The following is a 19585-nucleotide window of genomic DNA, read 5'->3' as shown; positions in this document are numbered from 1 at the left end:
TAACTACTATAATACTGCCTCCTATGTACAGGAATATAACTACTATAATACTTCCCCCTATGTACAGGAATATAACTACTATAATACTGCCCCCTATGTACAGGAATATAACTACTATAATACTCCCCCCTATGTACAAGAATATAACTACTATAATACTGCCCCTATGTACAAGAATATAACTACTATAATACTGCCCCCTATGTACAGGAATATAACTACTATAATAGTGCCCCCCATATGTATTGGAATATAACTACTATAATACTGCTCCCTATGTACAAGAATATAACTTCTATAATACTGCCCCCTATGTACAAGAATATAACTACTATAATACTGCCCCCTATGTACAAGAGTATATATATTATCATACATTATTATGTGTGTGTATGATAAAGCATAAACAAAGTGATAGACAATTATTTCTGTATAACACAGGAATCTGTGGATGGAAATTCTGGGTATCATGCAGGTTCCTCAGGAATGATATCATGGTCTCTGCCTGTAATAACTATGAGTATATACCATGTGTTATGTCTAGAATATTCCGCTGTCTGGTTTGGGACTATATTTACCATTCAGGGACTTTTTGTAAACAGATGAAGGTCATAGAGAAATTCCAATTATCCAGCGGCTGATAATCCCATATATCTGGTGACAGGAGACCAGATCCAGGAATTCCAGGCCCGGCTCCTTCCAGCCCAATCTCCCAGCCGCCAGCATTGTGGCTCCTATGACAATCGGGTCCTGGTACCGGTCGCTCTTCTCCTCTGTCATCCAGGGGGGAGCAGAGATAATTGTCATCCTAAGCTCAGGATGTGAAATATTCATTAGATACATGATCGGCCATCAGCAGGAGGCTGAGCCATAGGAGCACCAGGCCCAGCGCCGCCTGTGCTGCACATGGGGGGCTGAGAGGGTTAATTTAAAGAAGATCAGTCAAGGAAAAAATGACTTTACACTTAAGGAAACAGAGCGTGACATGTGGAGCAGACACAATGTACAGATGTACAGAATATATGACTGATGACTATTGTATAAGGTTATATATCAAAGATAGATACTAGATAATCAGCGTAGGTCAGATATATAGAGGCCTATGCCTACAGTACAAGGGCAGTATACAGGCCTATACATATCTAGTATATACAGTGTACAGTATATGGGCCTATACATATCTAGTGTATACAGTGTACAGTATATGGGCCTATACATATCTAGTATATACAGTGTACAGTATATGGACCTATACATATCTAGTGTATACAGTGTACAGTATACAGACCTATACATGTCTAGTGTATACAGTGTACAGTATACGGGCCTATACATATCCAGTATATACAGTGTACAGAATACAGGCCTATACATATCTAGTGTATACAGTGTACAGTATACAGGCCTATACATATCTAGTGTATACAGTGTACAGTATAAGGGCCTATACATATCCAGTATATACAGTGTACAGAATACAGGCCTATACATATCTAGTGTATACAGTGTACAGTATACAGGCCTATACATATCCAGTATATACAGTGTACAGTATATGGGCCTATACATATCTAGTATATACAGTGTACAGTACACGGGCCTATACATATCCAGTATATACAGTGTACAGAATACAGGCCTATACATATCTAGTGTATACAGTGTACAGTATATGGGCCTATACATATCCAGTATATACAGTGTACAGTATTTGGGCCTATACATATCTAGTGTATACAGTGTAGAGTATACGGGCCTATACATATCTAGTATATACAGTGTACAGAATACAGGCCTATACATATCTAGTGTATACAGTGTACAGTATACAGGCCTTTACATATCTAGTGTATACAGTGTACAGTATACGGGCCTATACATATCTAGTATATACAGTGTACAGTATACGGCCCTATACATATCTAGTGTATACAGTGTACAGAATACAGGCCTATACATATCTAGTGTATACAGTGTACAGTATACGGGCCTATACATATCTAGTATATACAGTGTACAGTATACGGGCCTATACATATCTAGTGTATACAGTGTACAGTATACAGGCCTATACATATATAGTGTATACAGTGTACAGTATACAGGCCTATACATATCCAGTATATACAGTGTACAGTATATGGGCCTATACATATCTAGTGTATACAGTGTAGAGTATACAGGCCTATACATATCTAGTGTATACAGTGTAGAGTGTACGGGCCTATACATATCTAGTGTATACAGTGTACAGAATACAGGCCTATACATACCTAGTGTATACAGTGTACAGAATACAGGCCTATACATATCTAGTGTATACAGTGTACAGAATACAGGCCTATACATACCTAGTGTATACAATGTGCAGTATACAGGCCTATACATATCTAGTATATACAGTGTACAGTACACGGGCCTATACATATCTAGTGTATACAGTGTACAGTATATAGGCCTATACATATCTAGTGTATACAGTGTACAGTATACAGGCCTATACATATCCAGTGTATACAGTGTACAGTATACAGGCCTATACATATATAGTGTATACAGTGTACAGTATACAGGCCTATACATATCCAGTATATACAGTGTACAGTATATGGGCCTATACATATCTAGTGTATACAGTGTAGAGTGTACGGGCCTATACATATCTAGTGTATACAGTGTACAGAATACAGGCCTATACATACCTAGTGTATACAGTGTACAGTATACAGGCCTATACATATCTAGTGTATACAGTGTACAGAATACAGGCCTATACATACCTAGTGTATACAATGTGCAGTATACAGGCCTATACATATCTAGTATATACAGTGTACAGTACACGGGCCTATACATATCTAGTGTATACAGTGTACAGTATATAGGCCTATACATATCTAGTGTATACAGTGTACAGTATACAGGCCTATACATATCCAGTGTATACAGTGTACAGTATATGGGCCTATACATATCTAGTGTATACAGTGTACAGTATATGGGCCTATACGTATCTAGTGTATACAGTGTACCGTACATAGGCCTATACATATCCAGTAAATACAGTGTACAGTAAACGGGCCTATACATATCTAGTATATACAGTGTACAGTATACAGGCCCATACATATCTAGTATATACAGTGTACAGTATACAGGCCTATACATATCTAGTGTATACAGTGTACAGTATACAGGCCTATACATATCTAGTGTATACAGTGTAGAGTATACAGGCCTATACATATCTAGTGTATACAGTGTACAGTATACAGGCCTATACATATCTAGTGTATACAGTGTAGAGTATACGGGCCTATACATATCTAGTGTATACAGTGTAGAGTATACGGGCCTATACATATCTAGTGTATACAGTGTAGAGTATACGGGCCTATACATATCTAGTGTATACAGTGTACAGTATACAGGCCTATACACATCTAGTGTATACAGTGTAGAGTATACAGGCCTATACATATCTAGTGTATACAGTGTACAGTATACAGGCCTATACATATCTAGTGTATACAGTGTACAGTATACAGGCCTATACATATCTAGTGTATACAGTGTACAGTATACAGGCCTATACATATCTAGTGTATACAGTGTACAGTATACAGGCCTATACATATCTAGTGTATACAGTGTACAGTATATGGACCTATACATATCTAGTGTATACAGTGTACAGTATACAGGCCTATACATGTCTAGTGTATACAGTGTACAGTATACAGGCCTATACATATCTAGTGTATACAGTGTACAGTATACAGGCCTATACATATCTAGTGTATACAGTGTACAGTATATGGACCTATACATATCTAGTATATACAGTGTACAGTATACAGACCTATACATGTCTAGTGTATACAGTGTACAGTATACAGGCCTATACATATCTAGTGTATACAGTGTACAGTATACAGGCCTATACATATCTAGTGTATACAGTGTACAGTATACAGGCCTATACATATCTAGTATATACAGTGTACAGTATACAGACCTATACATGTCTAGTGTATACAGTGTACAGTATACGGGCCTATACATATCTAGTTTATACATCTAGGGCAGTTTCCCCCCCAGATAAACCATGACACAACAGGCCAGAGGCGCAGCGTCACATACAGGGATCATCATATACACCACCGTATAGATACCCAGATACATCCCCACACACAGGATCATACACACACATTGTAACATCCACAACACTGCGACATACACATGGGCTGTGCACATATACACACACACAGGCGTATACTGTTATACATACACAAGCGTATACTGTTATACACAGGCGTATACTGTTATACACACACACAGGCGTATACTGTTATACATACACAAGCGTATACTGTTATACACAGGCGTATACTGTTATACACACACACAGGCGTATACTGTTATACATACACAAGCGTATACTGTTATACACATACACGGGCGTATACTGTTATACACACACACAGGCGTATACTGTTATACACACAGGCGTATACTGTTATACACATACACGGGCGTATACTGTTATACATAGACAGGCGTATACTGCTATATACACACACAGGCGTATAATGTCATACACACACACACAGCCGTATACTGTTATACACACACACAGGCGTATACTGTTATACATACACAAGCGTATACTGTTATACACATACACGGGCGTATACTGTTATACACACACACAGGCGTATACTGTTATACACACAGGCGTATACTGTTATACACATACACGGGCGTATACTGTTATACATAGACAGGCGTATACTGCTATATACACACACAGGCGTATAATGTCATACACACACACACAGCCGTATACTGTTATACACACACACAGGCGTATACTGTTATACATACACAAGCGTATACTGTTATACACAGGCGTATACTGTTATACACACACACAGGCGTATACTGTTATACATACACAAGCGTATACTGTTATACACATACACGGGCGTATACTGTTATACACACACACAGGCGTATACTGTTATACACACAGGCGTATACTGTTATACACATACACGGGCGTATACTGTTATACATAGACAGGCGTATACTGCTATATACACACACAGGCGTATAATGTCATACACACACACACAGCCGTATACTGTTATACACACACAAGCGTATATATTGCTATATACACACACACAGGCGTATACTGTTATACACACACAGGCGTACACTGTATACACTGACACTCATGGCAGCTGTGGATGCGGCGGCCGCTGCTGTACAAGGTGACACACACAATGGAGACAGCCACACGCCCAGCCTGCGCAGCCCTGATGGAGCCCATTGTGGGGATGACAGCTGAGCCCCTGACGGATGCCTGGAGACAAGGACACTTACCCAGCACAGCGCTCTGCTCCTCCTAACATGGCTCCTTGTATGTGCATCGCATTCCTGGCTGCGCTGACACCATCACAGCCCCTGCGAGTGCAGCTGGACTGACGTCAGCACTGCCTCTGCCCAGAGAGAGGGACCACAGGAGGGAGAAGCTGCAAGGTGGCAGGGATGGAAAGCACAGGATAGGCGGAGGAGGAGGAGGATGGAGGAGGAAGGGTGGGAAGAAGAGGCAGGCTTAACCCCTTCCAATCCATGCCCATCCAGCACCGCCTGGTGCACCCGCTCCTGCCAGATGCTATTCATACCATGCAGGCAGATGAGGCCAGTGATCAGTATGAGGGTGACAGGAAAGCCCCAGATACACAGACCTCACCCTCATGTGATATACATGACCCCAGGAGCTGACACTCTAACCGCACCAGGACATAGTAGAATGATATTACTCGTCAGACTGCATCCGATCATAGTACACAGTATAGAAAGTATCTATCATTATACAACTGTAAATAGCCTTATATACAGACGATGCATGGACAGTATCACACATGCCGGGCTTAGATACAGAATCTTTATCATTATACAACTGTAAATAGCCTTATATATGGATGATGCATGGGCAGTATCACACACCTCAGGCTTAGATACAGACGATCTCTATCATACAACTGTAAATAGCCTTATATATAGATGATGCATGGGCAGTATCACACACTCCAGGCTTAGATACAGACGATCTCTATCATACAACTGTAAATAGCCTTATATATAGATGATGCATGGGCAGTATCACACACCTCAGGCTTAGATACAGACAATCTTTATCATTATACAACTGTAAATGGCCTTATATATAGATGACACATGGGCAGTATCACACACCCCAGGCTTAGATACAGACAATCTCTATCATTATACAACTGTAAATAACCTTATATATAGATGATGTATGGACAGTATCACACACGCCAGGCTTAGATACAGACGATCTCTGTCATACAACTGTAAATAGCCTTATATATAGATGACACATGGGTAGTATCACACCCCCCAAGCTTAGATACAGACGATCTCTATCTTTATACAACTGTAAATAGCCTTATATATAGACGATGCATGGACAGTATCACACGCGCCAGGCTTAGATACAGACAATCTTTATCATTATACAACTGTAAATAGCCTTATATATAGATGATGCATGGGCAGTATCACACACACCGGGCTTAGATACAGACAATCTCTATCATTATACAACTGTAAATAGCCTTATATATAGATGACACATGGGCAGTATCACACATGCCAGGCTTAGATACAGACGATCTCTATCATTATACAGCTGTAAATAGCCTTATGTATAGATGATTTCTGGACAGTATCACACATGCCAGGCTTAGATACAGATGATCTCTATCATTATACAACTGTAAATAGCCTTATATACAGACGATGCATGGGCAGTATCACACATGCCAGGCTTAGATACAGAAAATCTCTATCATTATACAAGTGTAAATAGCCTTATATATAGATGATGCCTGGACAGTATCACACACGCCAGGCTTAGATACAGACAATCTCTATCATTATACAACTGTAAATAGCCTTATATATAGATGACACATGGGCAGTATCACACACACCAGGCTTAGATACAGACAATCTCTATCATTATACAACTGTAAATAACCTTATATATAGATGATGCCTGGACAGTATCACACATGCCAGGCTTAGATACAGATGATGCCTATGGAAACCAATCAGAGCTCAGCTTTTATTTTATAAACAACTGTGGTAAGATGAAAGCTGCGCTCTGATTGGTTGCCATGGGCAACAAGAACCGTTCTGTTCTCAGACAACTCTGACAGATCTCCCTATAATCTTTATCTTAATACAACATTAAATGGTGTTAGATGTAGACGACACACTGACAGTATCACACATGGCTGGCTTAGATACATATGTATCTAAGTTTTTATTTTAAAAAGACCTTGTTTTAATAAAAATAATGGTATAGATAATGTATGGGAGGTATCACAGCTTTAGATACATGCAGTGTTTGCATTTTATAAAACTGTAGACCAGTTAAGATATGGATGACATGTGAGAAGTATCACACATAATAGTCTTAGATACATGTTGTGGCCCATGAAACTGTGTACAGGCTTAGAGACAGTATCAGACATGGCAGGCTTAGATACACTGGTCCACCAGACAGTATAACACATAATAGGCTTAGATACATGCACTGGGTCATGAAACTGTGTATAGGCTTAGGTACATGTGACTCAGAGGCAGTTTTAAACATGCCAGGCTTAGATACACTGGTCCACCAGACAGTATTACACATAATAGGCTTAGATACATGTGACTCAGAGACAGTATCAGACATGGCAGGCTTAGATACATAGGTCCACCAGGCAGTATTACACATAATAGGCTTAGATACATGCAGTGGCATATGAAACTGTGTACAGGCTTAGATACATGTGACTCAGAGGCAGTATCAGACATGGCAGGCTTAGATACACTGGTCCACCAGGCAGTATTCCACATAATAGACTTAGATACACAGTGGACACTATGGATTATGACGCATAAATGCACTCAGCAGCTTAGATACATAACTTGAGAAGACTGTATCACATGATAGAAGGTGCACAGTATAATGTCAGCACCAGCACCAGATACTTTCACCATCTTTTACGCCTTCTGTGGATACAGTGTGACGGCCGCCATCGTGTTGTGATAATTAATGAACATGAAGAATTGCTTTTACTGTCATTACAGGAGAGATGCCAGGACGGATCACCCAGGAGGCCCCAAACATGGCAACCTATGATGTACTCCAATCATCACCGCCCGCCATAACAACAGAGGTAGTACTGTGCAGGGAATAATGAGAAGTAGTACTGTGCAGGGATTAATGAGAAGTAGTACTGTGCAGGGATTAATGAGAAGTAGTACTGTGCAGGGATTAATGAGAAGTAGTACTGTACAGGGATTAATGAGAAGTAGTACTGTGCAGGGATTAATGAGAAGTAGTACTGTACAGGGATTAATAATAGGTAGTACTGTACAGGGTTTAATGAGAGGTAGTACTGTGCAGGGATTAATGAGAGGTAGTACTGTGCAGGGATTAATGAGAAGTAGTACTGTGCAGGGATTAATGAGAGGTAGTACTGTGCAGGGATTAATGAGAGGTAGTACTGTGCAGGGATTAATGAGAGGTAGTACTGTGCAGGGATTAATGAGAGGTAGTACTGTGCAGGGATTAATGAGAGGTAGTACTGTGCAGGGATTAATGAGAGGTAGTACTGTGCAGGGATTAATGAGAGGTAGTACTGTGCAGGGATTAATGAGAGGTAGTACTGTGCAGGGATTAATGAGAAGTAGTACTGTGCAGGGATTAATGAGAGGTAATACTGTACAGGGATTAATGAGAAGTAGTACTGTGCAGGGATTAATGAGAAGTAGTACTGTGCAGGGATTAATAATAGGTAGTACTGTACAGGGATTAATAATAGGTAGTACTGTGCAGGGATTAATGAGAGGTAGTACTGTGCAGGTATTAATGAGAGGTAGTACCATGCAGGGATTGATGAGAAGTAGTACTGTGCAGGGATTAATGAGAAGTAGTACTGTGCAGGAATTCATGAGAGGTAGTACTGTGCAGGGATTAATGAGAGGTAGTACTGTGCAGGGATTAATGAGAAGTAGTACTGTGCAGGGATTAATGAGAAGTAGTACTGTGCAGGGATTAATGAGAAGTAGTACTGTGCAGGGATTAATGAGAAGTAGTACTGTGCAGGGATTAATGAGAGGTAGTACTGTGCAGGGATTAATGAGAGTTAGTTCTGTACAGGGATTAATGAGAGGTAGCACTGTGCAGAGATTAATGAGAGGTAGTACTCTGCAGGGATTAATGAGAAGTAGTACTGTGCAGGGATTCATGAGAGGCAGTACTGTGCATGGATTAATGAGAGGTAGTACTGTGCAGGGATAAATGAGAAGTAGTACTGTGCAGGGATTAATGAGAAGTAGTACTGTGCAGGGATTAATGAGAAGTAGTACTGTGCAGGGATTAATGAGAGGTAGTACTGTGCAGGGATTAATGAGAGGTAGTACTGTACAGGGATTAATGAGAGGTAGTACTGTACAGGGATTAATGAGAGGTAGTACTGTGCAGGGATTAATGAGAAGTAGTACTGTGCAGGGATTAATGAGAAGTAGTACTGTGCAGGGATTAATGAGAGGTAGTACTGTACAGGGATTAATGAGAGGTAGTACTGTACAGGGATTAATGAGAAGTAGTACTGTGCAGGGATTAATGAGAAGTAGTACTGTGCAGGGATTAATGAGAGGTAGTACTGTGCAGGGATTAATGAGAGGTAGTACTGTGCAGGGATTAATGAGAGGTAGTACTGTGCAGGGATTAATAAGAGGTAGTACTGTGCAGGGATTAATAATAGGTAGTAATGTGCAGGGATTAATAATAGGTAATACTGTACAGGGTGTAATGAGAGGTATTACTGTGCAGGGATTAATGAGAAGTAGTACTGTGCAGGGATTAATGAGAGGTAGTACTGTACAGGGATTAATAATAGGTAATACTGTACAGGGTTTAATGAGAGGTATTGCTGTGCAGGGAATAATGAGAGGTAGTACTGTACAGGGATTAATAATAGGTAGTACTGTGCAGGGATTAATGAGAAGTAGTACTGTGCAGGGATTCATGAGAGGCAGTACTGTGCATGGATTAATGAGAAGTAGTACTGTGCAGGGATTAATGAGAGGTAGTACTGTGCAGGGATTCATGAGAGGTAGTACTGTGCAGGGATTAATGAGAGGTAGTACTGTGCAGGGATTAATGAGAGGTAGTACTGTGCAGGGATAAATGAGAAGTAGTACTGTGCAGGGATTAATGAGAAGTAGTACTGTGCAGGGATTAATGAGAAGTAGTACTGTGCAGGGATTAATGAGAGGTAGTACTGTGCAGGGATTAATGAGAGGTAGTACTGTACAGGGATTAATGAGAAGTAGTACTGTGCAGGGATTAATGAGAGGTAGTACTGTGCAGGGATTAATGAGAGGTAGTACTGTACAGGGATTAATGAGAGGTAGTACTGTGCAGGGATTCATGAGAAGTAGTACTGTGCAGGGATTCATGAGAAGTAGTACTGTGCAGGGATTAATGAGAGGTAGTACTGTGCAGGGATTAATGAGAAGTAGTACTGTGCAGGGATTAATGAGAGGTAGTACTGTGCAGGGATTAATGAGAGGTAGTACTGTACAGGGATTAATGAGAGGTAGTACTGTACAGGGATTAATGAGAGGTAGTACTGTGCAGGGATTAATGAGAAGTAGTACTGTGCAGGGATTAATGAGAAGTAGTACTGTGCAGGGATTAATGAGAGGTAGTACTGTACAGGGATTAATGAGAGGTAGTACTGTACAGGGATTAATGAGAAGCAGTACTGTGCAGGGATTAATGAGAGGTAGTACTGTACAGGGATTAATGAGAGGTAGTACTGTGCAGGGATTAATGAGAGGTAGTACTGTGCAGGGATTAATGAGAGGTAGTACTGTGCAGGGATTAATGAGAGGTAGTACTGTGCAGGGATTAATGAGAGGTAGTACTGTGCAGGGATTAATGAGAGGTAGTACTGTGCAGGGATTAATGAGAGGTAGTACTGTGCAGGGATTAATGAGAGGTAGTACTGTGCAGGGATTAATGAGAAGTAGTACTGTGCAGGGATTAATGAGAAGTAGTACTGTGCAGGGATTAATGAGAGGTAATACTGTACAGGGATTAATGAGAAGTAGTACTGTACAGGGATTAATGAGAAGTAGTACTGTGCAGGGATTAATAATAGGTAGTACTGTACAGGGATTAATAATAGGTAGTACTGTGCAGGGATTAATGAGAGGTAGTACTATGCAGGGATTAATGAGAGGTAGTACTGTGCAGGGATTGATGAGAAGTAGTACTGTGCAGGGATTAATGAGAAGTAGTACTGTGCAGGAATTCATGAGAGGTAGTACTGTGCAGGGATTAATGAGAGGTAGTACTGTGCAGGGATTAATGAGAAGTAGTACTGTGCAGGGATTAATGAGAGGTAGTACTGTGCAGGGATTAATGAGAGGTAGTACTGTGCAGGGATTAATGAGAAGTAGTACTGTGCAGGGATTAATGAGAAGTAGTACTGTGCAGGGATTAATGAGAGGTAGTACTGTGCAGGGATTAATGAGAGGTAGTACTGTGCAGGGATTAATGAGAAGTAGTACTGTGCAGGGATTAATGAGAGGTAGTACTGTACAGGGATTAATGAGAGGTAGTACTGTGCAGGGATTCATGAGAAGTAGTACTGTGCAGGGATTAATGAGAGGTAGTACTGTGCAGGGATTAATGAGAGGTAGTACTGTGCAGGGATTAATGAGAAGTAGTACTGTGCAGGGATTAATGGGAAGTAGTACTGTGCAGGGAATAATGAGAGGTAGTACTGTGCAGGGATTAATAATAGGTAGTACTGTGCAGGGATAAATGAGAGGTAGTACTGTGCAGGGATTAATGAGAGGTAGTACTGTGCAGGGATTAATGAGAAGTAGTACTGTGCAGGGATTAATGAGAAGTAGTACTGTGCAGGGATTAATGAGAAGTAGTACTGTGCAGGGATTAATGAGAGGTAGTACTGTGCAGGGATTAATGAGAAGTAGTAATGTACAGAGATTAATGAGAGGTAGTACTGTACAGGGATTAATGAGAGGTAGTACTGTACAGGGATTGATGAGAGGTAGTACTGTGCAGGGATTAATGAGAGGTAGTACTGTACAGGGATTAATGAGAGGTAGTACTGTACAGGGATTAATGAGAAGTAGTACTGTGCAGGGATTAATAATAGGTAGTACTGTGCAGGGATTAATGAGAAGTAGTACTGTGCAGGGATTAATGAGAGGTAGTACTGTGCAGGGATTAATGAGAAGTAGTACTGTGCAGGGATTAATAAAATGTAGTGCTGTGTACATTTCTTTATTGTTGTGATTTATGTATCAATGTATCCGACATGATTGAGGATCTTTACTGGATACAATTTATACAAAACCTAATACCAATGTATCAATTTGTTGACAGCAGAAATATATGACACGAGAGGTTTTCTAAGTATCTAATGATTATCAACATCTCAAAGAAAACCAGATCTCATCTTATATATTATGGCTGTATATATATAATATATATATACATGATACTGTATATGATGCCAATAAGCAATTACTTAATTACTCTAATTTTGAATGAACACTTCTGTGGATATATAGAGCACTGACTGTCAGTCACACATTGAATGGATATAACATGAAGCTTTCTCCTCTTTCTACAGGTATATATCTCCTATAGCTGAATGCTATATACACTGCCATTCATGTCATCACTCACAGCCTTTGCAATGGTATTTATCTGTTAATTACCTTTGTATTACAAGTGTCTGTTCCTTTCTCTAACAGTTGACCATTTTCTGCGGTAACTGATTTAATGCTCATCTCTGCCCTTCACATGAGTCTGTTTTCTCTGAGCAGAAATTACCCCACATGTGTTGACTCTCCCAAATTAAAGGGATTTGCCCTTGAAAGACAATTCTCAAATTTCAACCTCCTGGTGGTGTTTACACAATAAAGATAATTTTTAACCACTTACTTTATAATTCTACTCAGTTTACATGCTGTTTTAGCTCCTATGACTCAGCGATGGTCATTGTAAGATTCCAGAGTGTGAGCGAGGACTCTTCATGATTCCTCTAGATCTGTGAGCTGACAATGTGCTTAGATTATCAGGGTACAGGGTTTATCTACACTTTCATTTAGTTTCTGAACATTCACTAGTATCTGAAAAATAGAAAGATAGATGCATTAGAATCAGTGACGCGACACTTATTAACACATACACAGTGTTGGTGACGGTGGCGAAATGTCTTCTTTAAAGGAAATCTACCCTGAAAATCCATCATGATAAACCAGGGACATTACTATTACCCTAACTTCTACAATTATGCTAATGAGCAAAAAGGACTCTTGGGGGTGCTAGAGCCCCCTCCTATTTTGTGAGATTACATCAGGCAGAATGAGGGGTAAGTTGCTAAGGGAGCACTGAGGGGCTCTGGTAACACCTCCATAGCCCTTCTGGCTCCTTACCATAATTTTAAAAGTTGATTTTAGGAGGAAAGGAAGGAGACCATTGATCTATGAGTAAGTGCGCACAGTTCAGTTCACAATTTTATATATAATTTTATATTTATATGACTTTTAAAGCAAAATAAAGCTGCAATGCTGAATGTAAAAATTGTGAAAAGAAATACTAAAAATTCACCCCATAAATATGTTTTTTTTCTCAGTGCATTATATGGTACATTTGAAATACAACTCATCCAACAAAAAACAAACCCTTATTTGCTTATGCAAAGGTAGAACTGACATATCATTTACAGTCATGAAGCTTTTTGAATCTGAAAATGAACAATAAATAACATTGTGAGCAGGATTATGTGGGGGCCGGTGTTTACCCCATTCTGCCGGTCATAAAAGTTTCGGTGGGGGTCATTCATTGTAGTCCAGGGGATCAGCTGTGGATCTGACTCCATGGTGGAGGCCTCAGTCACAGAATGTTCCCGGCTCTCAGGAAGGGAGGGTTTTCCTGGCAGCTTCCAAAACATTCCACAACGAGTCTATCCATGGACGTCAGAGGAATTCCAAATATTTCTCACAGAACAACAGACAGAACTTCAGAATGGAGGGAGATATATGTGGCCACAGCTGAGCAGAAATAGCCACGTCACGTGGCTCCAGAGCAAACAGTAACGTGACGTCCCCTGGTGAAATGTGGAGACACAGGATAAGAGGGCGGAATACAAAATGTAACACAATATAATGTAACGTAGGAAGAAACATTCTGTATTATTGGTTTCATCACATTCAGAACCCCCAGGGCACATTATACCCTAAGGGCTTATACACAAGGGCTCATTGTAGGGATTAGTTGGGTTTAAAAGGATATTCCTTTATATTATTAGTAAGGGTGATTTGTTAGGTTCCGCAGCGTCTGAGCTATATATTATGATATGAGGTGTGTATTATGAGGTTCTGCAGCAGCTGAGGTGTGTATTAAGAATTTCTGCAGCAGCTGACGTGTGTATTAAGAATTTCTGCAGCAGCTGAGCTGTGTATTATGAGTTTCTGCGGCAGCGGAGGTGTGTATTATGGGTTCTGTAGCACCTAAGTTGTGTATTATGGGTTCTGTAGCACCTAAGTTGTGTATTATGAGGTTCTGTAGCAGCTGAGGTGTGTATTATGAGGTTCTGTAGCAGCTGATGTGTGTATTATGGGTTCTGTAGCACCTAAGTTGTGTATTATGAGGTTCTGTAGCAGCTGAGGTGTGTATTATGCTGACATACAGCAACTGAAATGTGTATTAAGAGTTTCTGCAACAGCTGAGGTGTGTATTATGAGTTTCTGCGGTAGCTGAGGTGTGTATTATGAGATTCTGCAGCAGCTGAGGTGTGTATTATGAGTTTATGCAGCAGCTGAGGTCTGTATTATGCGGTTCTGCAGCAGGTGAGGTGTGTATTATGAGGTTCTGCAGCAGGTGAGGTGTGTATTATGAGGTTCTGCAGCAAGTAAGGTGTGTATTATGAGGTTCTGCAGCAACTGAGGTGTGTATTATGAGGTCCTGCAGCAGCTGAGGTGTGTATTCAGAGTTTCTGCAACAGCGGAGGTGTGTATTATGAGGTTCTGTAGAAGCTGAGGTGTGTATTATGAGGTTCTGCAGCAGCTGAGGTATGTATTATGCGGTTCTGCAGCAGCTGAGGTCTGGATTATGAGGTCCTGTAGGAGCAGATGTGTGTATTATGCTGATATACAGCAGCTGAGGTGTGTATTATGAGATTCTGCAGCAGCTGAGGTATGTATTATGCTGATATACAGCAGCTGAGGTCTGTATTATGCTGATATACAGCAGCTGAGGTGTGTATTATGAGATTCTGCAGCAGCTGAGGTGTGTATTATGAGGTTCTGCAGCAGCTGAGGTATGTATTATGCTGATATACAGCAGCTGAGGTCTGTATTATGCTGATATACAGCAGCTGAGGTATGTATTATGCTGATATACAGCAACTGAGGTGTGTATTATGAGGTCCTGTAGCAGCAGAGATGTGTATTATGCTGATATAAAGCAGCTTAGGTGTGCATTATGACATGCAGAAGCTGAGGTGTGTATTATGAGGTTCTGCAGCAGCTGAGGTTTGTATTACACCCCTATCACCTGATGACCTGTGTGGTCACGTGGTAAGCCAGTAGGTCCTTTCAGCTGACTGTCCTGTGAACTTATCACATTAATAACTCACTTAGTGTCCTTGATGCAATAGGAATAAAGACCAATAACTTTTGGAATCAGGAGAACTGGATCTTTTTTCTGGATCTTTTTGTTCATTTGGGACAGTTAATCCCTGGCTGATGCCCCCTCTGCCGCACGTGACTGCTGATAGCGCCACCTCCTCCAGGATGTGCCACCGTCCGGTTATTTTATAGTGACGCATCCAGGCTGCCTGTACCAGCCTATGAGATTCTGCCCTCCTTGCCTAGCAGGAGGCGCCGCCTGAGGCGAGTGGCTAAACTCGTTTCATGGCAGAGGATTGTATACTGATGTTCTGCAGCAGCAGAGGTTTGTACTATGATGTTGTGTATTGTCGTCAGGGATGGACCTGTAATGGCTGAATGGGCTCCAGGACGCGCCATGTGTGGGGCCTAGGGGTCCTTTTAAACCAAGTAAATTGCTGCTTGTTTTTTTTATTCTATTTATGATTCATTATCATCATTTATACATCTCCCCCCGACCACCCCCTATAACAGTGACCAGTTTTCGGCTAACATAAAGGATAAATAAAGCTTCTGCTCATTTGCTGCTGGAATTCCCCGGTTTTCTAGATGTGATTATACGATATAATACTCATTACTGTGTAACAGTGAGAACACCCTGTAGATTATTATATAGTGACTATTATACTGCGTGGGGGAGGGGCAGCCACTTAGTCTGATCCATATCCATTAGGCTGCAGTATGGAGAAGCCATTACCCCCCCGCACTCCGTCCTCAGGGCTGGATCTGTCTTATCAATTTATATGACATTAATCTGCGGGCGGCAGATACAGCAGCGGGTGCAGGGGTCGCCCCCTGGTCCAGGGTTCTGACCGATCCCAGTACAGATTAGGATGAACAAAACTGCAGATAAATTGCTTATTAACTATTGATTTTGAGTGACTATAACCAGAGCCGCGTTACCCACTCATTACAAATTACTAAGGCCGAAAGTGATAAATGGTAAAAATCATCAAAGTCCCAAAACCTGAACAAAAGACAAAGAACAAGAGATTATTAGATCATTACTGACCGATACTGACACCTAGTGGTGAATATGAGTCAAGACATCGGAGAGCAATGTAGAAGATGATTATTCAGACGTTACTGTTGTATGAAGAAAAAATAGCAGTTTTAGTATTTAAATAACATAAAATATTCTGTGTTAAAATAAAACATTAAATAAAACATTCTGTGTTATTTAAATACTAAAATTGCTAATTCTACTTTATACAACAGTAATAGGGTGAACCAAACATTGGTGCTCTGGACACTGTCAGAATATTTTGCCCAGGTTTGTCGATACTCTAAACTACCCATGAGCACAATTTTTGGACCCCTGTTGGTAGGAGGGATATCTGTTGAGTGGCCCCAAATTTTTACCATTCGATTATTCAGATGTGTTTATGGGGTTTATTAATAATTTTAAGGGGGGGGGGGGTCTGGTTTTGGGTCAGAATGTATTTAGGATCCGTGACTGTATTTATAAACATAAGATCGCACACCTCCCAACTTTTGGCTGAGAAAAAGAGGGACAAAACCCCCACCCACTTTTACTAGACTACGTCCCCTTGTCCCACCCACAAGCATAGTATACCTATTCAACCTATTCTACCTCATATTATTGTGGCCTCCTGTCCTCCTCCTCCTGTAACCCCCTGTCCTCCAGCCTCCTCCTATAGCCCCCTGTCCTCCAGCCTCCTCCTGTAGCCCCCTGTCCTCCAGCCTCCTCCTATAGCCCCCTGTCCTCCAGCCTCCGCCTGTAACCCCCTGTCCTCCAGCCTCCTCTTGTAGCCCCCTGTCCTCCAGCCTCCCCCTGTAGCCTCCTGTCCTCCAGCCTCCTCCTGTAGCCTCCTGTCCTCCAGCCTCCTCCTGTAGCCCCCTGTCCTCCAGCCTCCTCCTGTAGCCTCCTGTCCTCCAGCCTCCTCCTGTAGCCCCCTGTCCTCCAGCCTCCTCCTGTAGCCTCCTGTCCTCCAGCCTCCTCCTGTAGCCTCCTGTCCTCCAGCCTCCTCCTGTAGCCTCCTGTCCTCCAGCCTCCTCCTGTAGCCTCCTGTCCTCCAGCCTCCTCCTGTAGCCTCCTGTCCTCCAGCCTCCTCCTGTAGCCCCCTGTCCTCCAGCCTCCTCCTGTGGCCTCCTGTCCTCCAGCCTCCTCCTGTAGTCTCCTGTCCTACAGCCTCCTCCTGTAGCCCCCTGTCCTCCAGCGTCCTCCTGTGGCCTCCTGTTCTCCAGCCTCCTCCTGTAGTCTTCTGTCCTGCAGCCTCCTCCTCTAGTCTCCTGTACTCCAGTCTCCTCCTGTGGCCTCCTGTCCTCCAGCCTCCTCCTGTAGTCTCTTGTCCTCTAGCCTCCTCCTGTAGTCTCCTGTCCTCCAGTCTCCTCCTGTAGCCCCCTGTCCTCCAGCCTCCTCCTGTCCTCCAGCCTCCTCCTCTAGTCTTCTGTCCTCCAGCCTCCTCCTCTAGTCTTCTGTCCTCCAGCCTCCTCCTGTAGCCTCCTGTCCACCAGCCTCCTCCTGTAGCCCCCTGTCCTCCAGCCTCCTCCTGTAGCCTCCTGTCCACCAGCCTCCTCCTGTAGCCCCCTGTCCTCCAGCCTCCTCCTGTGGCCTCCTGTCCTACAGCCTCCTCCTGTGGCCTCCTGTTCTCCAGCCTCCTCCAGTAGTCTCCTGTCCTACAGCCTCCTCCTGTAGCCTCCTGTCCTCCAGCCTCCTCCTGTAGCCTCCTGTCCTCCAGCCTCCTCCTGTGGCCTCCTGTTCTCCAGCCTCCTCCAGTAGTCTCCTGTCCTACAGCCTCCTCCTCTAGTCTGCTGTCCTCCAGCCTCCTCCTGTAGTCTCTTGTCCTCTAGCCTCCTCCTGTAGTCTCCTGTCCTCCATCCTCCTCCTGTAGTCTCCTGTCCTCCAGTATCCTCCTGTGGCCTCCTGTCCTCCAGCCTCCTCCTGTAGTCTCCTGTCCTCCAGCCTCCTCCTGTAGTCTCCTGTCCTCCAGCCTCCTCATGTAGCCTCCTGTCCTCCAGCCTCCTCCTGTAGCCTCCTGTCCTCCAGCCTCCTCCTCTAGTCTTCTGTCCTCCAGCCTCCTCCTCTAGTCTTCTGTCCTCCAGCCTCCTCCTGTAGCCTCCTGTCCTCCAGCCTCCTCCTGTCCTCCAGCCTCCTCCTGTAGCCTCCTGTCCTCCAGCCTCCTCCTCTAGTCTTCTGTCCTCCAGCCTCCTCCTCTAGTCTTCTGTCCACCAGCCTCCGCCTGTAGTCTCCTGTCCTCCAGTCTCCTCCTGTGGCCTCCTGTCCTCCAGCCGCCTCCTGTAGTCTCCTGTCCTCCAGCCTCCTCCTGTGGCCTCCTGTCCTCCAGCCTCCTCCTGTAGCCTCCTGTCCTCCAGCCTCCCCCTGTAGCCTCCTGTCCTCCAGCCTCCTCCTGTAGTCTCCTGTCCTCCAGCCTCCTCCTGTGGCCTCCTGTCCTCCAGCCTCCTCCTGTAGTCTCCTGTCCTCCAGCCTCCTCCTGTGGCCTCCTGTCCTCCAGCCTCCTCCTGTAGCCTCCTGTCCTCCAGCCTCCCCCTGTAGCCTCCTGTCCTCCAGCCTCCTCCTGTAGCCCCCTGTCCTCCAGCCTCCTCCTGTGACCTCCTGTCCTCCAGCCTCCTCCTGTGGCCTCCTGTCCTCCAGCCTCTTCCTGTGGCCTCCTGTCCTCCAGCCTCCTCCAGTAGTCTCCTGTCCTACAGCCTCATCCTGTGGCCTCCTGTCCTCCAGCCTCCTCCAGTAGTCTCCTGTCCTACAGCCTCCTCCTGTAGCCCCCTGTCCTCCAGCCTCCTCCTGTGG

At 43.1% G+C, this 19585-nt stretch overlaps 1 protein-coding gene across 2 annotated transcripts in view; it reads right to left on the bottom strand.

Annotated features, from left to right (window-relative positions):
• The window catches only part of RUSC2 (RUN and SH3 domain containing 2), a 75390-nt gene extending 69809 nt beyond the window's left edge, over positions 1-5581 (bottom strand). Inside the window, exon 1 of one of the 2 annotated variants that reach the window (XM_072132805.1) lies at positions 5392-5581. The gene's annotated coding sequence lies outside the window, so the exon portion shown is untranslated. The remainder of the gene's footprint in view (positions 1-5391) is intronic. The other variant, XM_072132803.1, reaches the window with a different exon arrangement.
• Between the last annotated feature and the right edge of the window lie 14004 nt (positions 5582-19585).

This window comes from Engystomops pustulosus, chromosome 1 (genome assembly GCF_040894005.1).
Source record: "Engystomops pustulosus chromosome 1, aEngPut4.maternal, whole genome shotgun sequence".
Taxonomy (NCBI): Eukaryota; Metazoa; Chordata; class Amphibia; order Anura; family Leptodactylidae; genus Engystomops; species Engystomops pustulosus.
The sequence above is the reverse complement of the archived record's forward strand: the minus strand, read 5'-3'. Positions and strand labels throughout refer to the sequence as shown.